The sequence below is a fragment of the Austrofundulus limnaeus genome, unplaced genomic scaffold, assembly GCF_001266775.1.
Source record: "Austrofundulus limnaeus strain Quisiro unplaced genomic scaffold, Austrofundulus_limnaeus-1.0 Scaffold94, whole genome shotgun sequence".
NCBI lineage: Eukaryota > Metazoa > Chordata > Actinopteri > Cyprinodontiformes > Rivulidae > Austrofundulus > Austrofundulus limnaeus.
Genome location: NW_013952496.1, coordinates 1,336,099 through 1,344,471, shown reverse-complemented (window position 1 = coordinate 1,344,471; position 8,373 = coordinate 1,336,099).

The following is an 8,373-nucleotide window of genomic DNA, read 5'->3' as shown; positions in this document are numbered from 1 at the left end:
ATATATATGTGTGTGTGTGTGTGTGTGTGTGTGTGTGTGTGTGTGTTTGCACCATTAACAAATTATCTGAACTTTTGTAGTCATTCCAATTCAAGATGATCAATTCAATTTAAATTCTGTTCAATTCAAAAATATTTTATTGACACAGCTAATCCAAATTTGCCAAGAAAGACTGTTGCACATTCAATTTTTATCCAAATCCTTTTATAAATCAAAGTTACATAATGAAAAGAATGACAATCTATCTTCTTGCATTATAATTACGACAACTGTAAAACACACAATGACATAACTGTCAAATAACAGTTGATTAAAACAAGGCTTTGCATAAAACAAATAAGGAAACATTGGAAGAATATTCTTTTCGTGTTTTTTTCTTTTTTCTTAATTATAATGCAAGAAGATAGATTGTCATTCTTTTCATTATGTCATTTTGATTTATAAAATGATAACATTTAGTTACAAGAACATATAAATCAAAAATATAAAGAACATTATTATTTTGTTTATTATCTTGATTAAAGAAAATAAAATGTCTCTTTTGAGCGAGGTCTTCTGAGACCAGGGTCAAAGACAGGTGGAAATGTTTATTCCCCCTCGGGGTGACCCCTATATGTTACCTTAAGTTGTTATATCAAAAATATTTACTAAATGCCTTGAAATCGGCCTCGCTCTCTAAGAACGTCCTGCCGTTACTGTCATTCCCACTTCAGCTCATCTTCAAAACAATGCTTCACGCCGTTTGCAACTTTTCGTTGGAGAAAACTCCAACCATTTTTGACAAACTGTGTCATCCTTAAGAACAGTAAAAACAGGATAGTCTCCTTGGCAATTATGTTTTACTACCTGAGCTATTCACTTTACTCAAAAAGTACTAACTTGATGTATAACCGGATCCACTGGACTATACAGGAAATCAGATTTACAGTCTTGTACAAAATTATCCTCATATTACACACATGACTTTAAGATCCATACCTTCCCACAAAGCGATCACCTTTAAAATGCAGACTGTTTGAAGTCTGTGTGTTTCTGAACAAACTGACAAAAAAGGCAGAGCAATCTCAATAAGCATCCACAAAATCCTGTCTTTACTAGGCAATTAAAAATGCCATTAATCAATCCATCTAGTTTTGTTATAAAACCAAATGTTGTAATTGTTAATAGAATAACAGAGATTAGGGTTCATCAATGCAGGGTCCTGTCACCTAAGTAATAAAGCTCACCAATGGATTATAGTTGACCTGCATTGCTATAATACAAGTACACAATTGTATTTGATTTGCAATTTAAAGCACATTTCCTATAATAACAGCACAATAAAATCTGTTTTTGTGTGTGTATGTGTGCAAACTGAATGCCTGCTTACAGTATATCGACTGGAATATGGACTTTGAAATGTATTATTTACCGAAGGTGAGTTTATTTCTTTTGCAGTATCACGTTGCTTGGTACAGGCTATACTCATACTATTGATATCTGAATTGATCTTTTAGCTCCAGATGAGGCTGCTTATATTGATGGGCTTACGCTAACAAAGTAAAAAATATAATAATCTTTGCCAGTAGAGCATTTTATTTTATTTATTTTTTTATAAACTCATGCTAATCAGTGCTTCACAAGGGCAGCAACAAAAGGAGGTTAGTCTAATCCTACGAAACCGAACAATTATGAGAAAATAAAACTAAAAACAGAGAACTAGGATGATCGGGTCACTTTAGGCCAGGAGTCTGCAACTTTTACAATCAAAAGAGACATTTTTTTGCTACTGACACAGTAATAAAATGTGTCCAGAGCCGCAAAATAAACTACAATTGTGATTATCAACTGGTGGTCTGTGGGCCTTTTCAAGGCCTTTTCGGGAGACTTTACGGCCAGTGGAGGTGACTTTATAAAACTAAAAAATAAAATGTGATTTTTTTATTATTATTATTTTTACCCATCAGGACAAATAAAAAGACTATATTCATGTAAACAAGAAAAATACTTTATATAGTTTATACCTAATTTCATAAAAAATAGTACAACTGAATTATTCTGGCTTATTTTTTTATTCTTATTATGTAGTTTTCAATATTCTTTAAAGGTAATTCTGATGGATTTGAGAGAAAGACAAAAGTTGGATTATTTAAGTAAACAACAGGCTAGCATGAGCTAACATGTTTTACTTTTTGTATTAGTAGTATTGATCATGTATTTGCTTACAAATTGATTTCTGTTATGGGTATAAAAACAAAAAAACAAAATTTTAATTCTGTTGTTTGGTCACATTTTCAAAGAGCCACTGCAGAGGGACCAAAGAGCCACATGCGGCCCCAGAGCCGCAGGTTGCAGACCCCTGCTTTAGGCGGTCATATGTGTCGAAATGAGACACTTCTGGTTTCAGCAGCAGCTGTGACATAAGGGGTAAAGATTGTGTTCATAAGAACATATGTCTCTATAAGAAACTGTTTTATTATTTAACAGAAGGATGTTTTACTTTTATAGGCCTGACCCATTCTATTTAGTTTTTCCTGTCACCTTTATAAAGCATTAATGACTGAAAATAAAACTCTTCCATGTCTCAAAATCTGCTTCAGGTTATATATAATGTTTATGTGAAGAAAGATGCGGATTTTGACAGTGGAATTTATTCATTTTTTTACATTATGAAGTTGGTCAAACTGACTCTTTGACCTGCATTACAACGTTTTCTTTCAGCTGTTCCCTGCTGCAGGAGTCACCACAGCCAGCAAAGTCACATCCAAGACTGGGCAACAGTTTCATCCTGAAAGTCCTTCCTGACGCAACCTGAGTTATAAAAATAATAATAAAATCATGGAGAATGGATTTCTTGTATGAATGAAAGATGAGGTGCAGAATATTTTAATTCAATTAACTCCCTCTCCTGTCCAAAGTCTGGCTGGACACATTTTCGGCACCTTTCTTGTTCCACAATTTTTGTGCTACTTCAACCATTCATATATCAAAACGTTCAGCTCTTTCGTGCAGTGCCTGCTATGACTTTTGGTATTTCAGCTATTTGTAGCTTTTTAGCTATTTCAACTTTTTTAGCCACTTTTTTCCCATTGACTTTAAATGAGGCTATTTTCAACAACCTTCAAATCCTTCAAATAGTTTCTAAATCTTTACAAAACCTTACACAATTCATTCTGGTTGTGCTCTTTTTTACTCCCTTGTGCAATTTTTAGCAACTTTTTTACTAACTTTAGCTGTTTTCTGCTATTTCAGCTATAGTTCTGCTTCTTCTGCTTTATTTGTGCTTTTTTCTGCTAATTTGAACTATTTATGCTTCTTACAGTTGCTTTCTACTTTATTCAGTTAGTTTCTACAAAATGAGCTACATTTTAGCTGTTAATAGCTAAAATTAGCTTTTTAGGCTATATATACACATTTTGTTTGTAGCAATTAAAACTTAATTCTGCTAAATTCAGCAAGGTTGTACGGCCTATGCATTCTTATGCTAAATAAAATATTTCAAGCTTCTGGCTTCTACTTTTAGTTAGCTTTTATGCTAATTTTAGCTGTTTTCTGCTATTTTATCTGTAGTTCTATTTTCTACTATTCTTATGCAATTTTTTTGCTTTTTGGTGTTTTTTTCCTGGTACTTTGTGTTATGCATGTTTCTTACAGGTGCTTTCTGCTTAATTAAGCTATTTTAGCATTTAGCTTTTTATGCTATTTCAGCTATATTTTTGCTCCTTTTTACTGTTTTTCCTTTTGCTTCTTTCAGCTTTTAAAGTTTGACTTCGAATAATACTTTTGCTATTAAACATTCTCAATTTCAGCAGCTTTCAGCAACAGGCATTCACACTAGCATTTTCGCAGGAAATGCAATTTTTCTAGTTACTACTACATTACTACTAATGTCATTTATAGTTTAGATATTTCTAAATACTATATACAATATTCTTAAACTGATAGGAATAAACAACAATCTGCACTGCTGATCTGAGCAGACATAATTTCTCACCAGTAAGGAGTGGATATAACTACATTGGAAAAAAGAAAAAAAGATAATCATCTGAAAGATATCTGCTAAACACAAGGGTGAATGTCCTCTCAAAAATATCCTCTATTCATCTTTATAGAAGTAATTGCAGCCATTCTCAGGTTGTCCTTTTGCCAAGCACATTCATTAGTCTCCAGGAAACTGTATTTTACAGCATTTTCTGTCAATTTCTGCAAACATAAAAGGTGCGGGACGTCGCTGAAATCATTACAGCAGAATCGGGAAAGAAGGTCGTGCATTTCTGTGAAGTATAAATTACTTTATCAGGAAAAAATAATAAGCTGCAAATGCTATACTCTGGAAATATTCTCAAGTTTCTTAGCAATTACGTGGGTAAACGAGATATAAGCGCCGCGGCTCATTTTGAAAAGCTGAGATGAGCTGAAAGACCTTAAAACCAAGGATTCTCCTTAAAGACTGAAATATGTCAGTTTTACATGATTCATTTTTGCAAAATACGTCTTGCACTGACCGTCAGCTTTGAGGGTCGGAGAAAGGATTGTACACAAGAAAATTCAAAACTAACGTGAACACGGCTTAAGGAATGATGACACAACGTACTAGGAAGGATTTTTCATGCCAGAGTTTGAGTCCACACCAAAGTTGACCTCAGTATCTGTCAAACTGGCTGAGCTATAGATAATTTTGTGCGGTGACCATCTTAAACGTATGACTACAAAGGTAATCATAGACAGAGGTGCAGTAATGTGTAAATTTACTTGAATACTGTACTTAAGTACAGTTTTTGAGAATTTTTACCTTACAGGAGTAGAATTTTTCTTGAAAACCTTTTACTTTTACTCCACATTTTAACAATAAAATCATATTTTTTTACTTCTCTAAAAGCTTTAAGATACTTTTTTGTCTGTCTTTGTGTAGTTTGTGTCTATTTTGTTTCACAGACACACTAAAATTACACACTTCACCTCTTTAAAGTAGGTGGTGATAAGCAGGTTTAAATCAGTTGCAAAGAGAATAATAATATTTTTTGTCCTAAGAGGGTTGCCTTACAGATATTCTGTGTTTCAGCAGTTCAGCAGGTCTTTCTTTAGATCCTGATTAGTTCTCTTGATTTTAACTCAATTTCTCTAAAACCTAAAGTGAGAACATTTTCGTTTTTAGTCTCTTTGAATGGATTTTTACCAAAATAAACTTTGTTAAATTGTTTAATGTAAAAATATTTCCAGCTTATTGTAACAAATATTTTCATTTTAAATGACAAATATTACAAATAACTATAAAGGTATGAAATGTTTCCCCTAAAAATAAGGTTTAGAGCTCCTTAATGAGTCACTTAATACTGGGTTTTATCAAACATTGTCCTTGAAGTGCAGACTGTAGAGATTAAATGAGTTGACAGTTCTTGGAAAAGGGCTATAATTAGGAAGATATAGATTTCAGTGGTGAAGGGGGTAGGCGTACACCCTGCAACCAGAGTGTCACCGGTTCAAATCCCTGCCGGACTGCATACGGTTGTAGTGTCCCTGGGCAAGACACTTAACCCAACTTCCCCAAGTTTAAATCTGTTGGTGCGACTGTGGTGGTCTGGAGGGGCTGGAGGGCAGCCACGCTTCCTGCACCAATTGACCGAGGAGTGAATGAATAATGTATGAAAGTGTGAAGCATCTTTGAGCGTGCTGTTTAAAACTAATGCATTATTATTATTATTATTAAGCGTGCACCGATTCCATTTCTCTGGCCGATCTCCGATTTTTAAAAGGTCTGACCTGCCGATTCCGATGTTGTCCGATAACGATTTTTTACAGGGTTCCTGACGATCCTTAAAAAGTCTTAAAAGGCATTAATTTCATCAATCCAAAAATAAGGCCTTAATTAGCATTAAAATGTCTTAAAACTATCTTTCGTTTTCAATTAATCTCAAATAATAAAATAATTAATAACATTTATTTTTTATATAATTTACAGAACGCCTCTCACAGCTAGTTGTTTTGTCTTAAAATAAAAATTTGGGTAAAATTGTCGCTAACCTGTTTTTTTTTTTCTCATTTGTGTTTATTGTGAAGTTGGTCTTAAATTTAATTTCAAATGCCATAAAAAAGTCTTAAAATGTTTTAAGTTTAACTTGCCTTAAGCTGTAGGAACCTTGTTTTAAATAGCTGACACTGTCAAGTTATAAGGTCACAATACATCTTCAGTGTTTCAATGTGATTTTATTGAAATACAGTGAAAAATACCCTTGAAACAAGTAGTTTTAACTGGACATTAGGTCGAGCTCACAGCAGAGCAAAAGGGGACAGCGGCTGATTTTCAGGCCTATGTGGAGGAAGAGAAGCTGATCTTTTCTGATCATATCTAAAAATCGGATGATCTCTGATCTCCCAAAATTAAGGAAATCAACTGGTCGATTTATCGTGCACCCCTAATTATTATTATATACTGTATATGGAGATTCTGAACTATTCAGTATAGCAGAAAATGTTTCCAATTATTCTTGACTACACTCAAGTGAAATGCATTGTTAAAAAAATACATTTCAGTACTTGAAAGCACATAATCCAGAGCTACTTTTACTTTTATTAAAGTGTTGTTAGACCAACAGGATCTTCTTTAAGAAGAATCTTGTCTGCCATCTGCTGGACACTTTTTGTTGTGCTCATATTTAGACGTCCTATTTTGCAAATGCTGCCTTTTTTGAAATTTGGTATGCTTGTTTGTCTTTGTGTCCATGGTGTATAATGATGTGATTGTGTTGCTGTAATTCTGAGTGTTTTATGTGCTGCAGAACAGGAACCTGCTGTAAAACAGCAATTATTCTGAGTCAGGCTTGATTTTTAGTAATCTTTTCCTGTTAAATAAATAAATCAAATCAAATCAAATCAGTACTCAGGAAACTGAGTACTTTGTGTACAACTGGTTATACTATATGGACATTAAATTATTATTTCTTGGTCATTTCAAATCTGTTTTGTGCCTTATGAGATATTTTGTTAAGGCTACAGACAATGAGTTGTACTCAGACAAAAACATCACCTTTGCTTATTGGCTGTGGGCGATAACATTGGCAAAAAGAGAAAAACTTACATAATCACTGATCATTTCTGAAAGAAAATCAACAGGAAAAAAAGTGTCAAACTCCAACTTTTATCAGAAGGGAGGCTCCCCCCTACAACTGTGTCAGACAGAAGGTTACTAAACTCACAGGGAGAGCACTGGGCTATTTTAACTTTAGACACAAAATAGAAAATCCCTTAAAGCAGCTGAACCCCAGTGGTTCCCGCGGGTGGAGGCCGGAGGCTCGTCCTGACGGAGTGGGGGAGGGTTTGGTGCTGGTTCTTCTCTCTTGCCTGAGGAGACGTGTGTAATGCCGAGAGAGCAGCTGCGAAAACACCAGAGTGGCGACAGGCTGTCCCAATCTGCCTTCTCCCAACAGCTGGAATAATAAATGTTCTGATTTAAGGTGGTTCAAAAATCCACCTCAGCAGAACACAAATAATCTCCGCCTATAGGGGAAATGTCAGCCTGGCTGAAGCCTGCGTTGTGTTTTGGCTAATTAAAATCATGCAACACGAGAGACAGTTTTATGCAAGATATTAAAAATTTAAAAGGAACCCAAAACCGTAACCTGAAGCAGAGACATAGAACATGCTTTTGTGGTTTGACAACATCTTCGCTGACAAAACGCCGCTGCTGTTGCCCACATGTTCGCTTTGTGCAGTTTGATAGCACAACTTATACAAATCCTTCCTGACGCCCAAAGGCGAACAGCGGGCGATAATGTTTTTGCCTCTGTGTTGCTTTTGTTTGTGTCTTTGTAACAACTAGAAAAAAATTTGCTGAAACTCTCAGTGAACATAAATTAGATGTACGTCTATAACTGATTAACCTTTGGAGTCAACCTGATCCAAGATGGCCGCCACAACCAACTCTTAAAAACACAAAATGGCAACAACACATTCATTTATACAGATATTAATTTAAAGGGGCAATATCATGTAAAATCAACTTTTTTGAGTTTTATATCATGTTATAATGTTAAACTCTCATAAAAAAAACATGCCCAAAGACTTGCTCTGACTCATTCATCCATCCATCCATCCATTTTCTGTACACGCTTCTTCCTTTTCAGGGTCACGTGGGTCACTGGTGCCCATATCCAGCAGTCACAGTGCGAGTGAAGCTCTTTTCAGATTAAAAATACCTTTGAGGAAATGTATTTTCAGATGCCAAGTAAACTGCATCATGGCAGCCCCCCACCCCCCCGAAGCTGACGGGACAGAAGCGGAAGGTGGTTCTTAAAGAGACAGAGGCCAATTTCAAGGCGTTTAGAAGAGGAAGTGATGAGAAGATAAGTTTATTTTCTATTCAAACATAAAAACAGCATTTTAATAACAGCTAAAGGT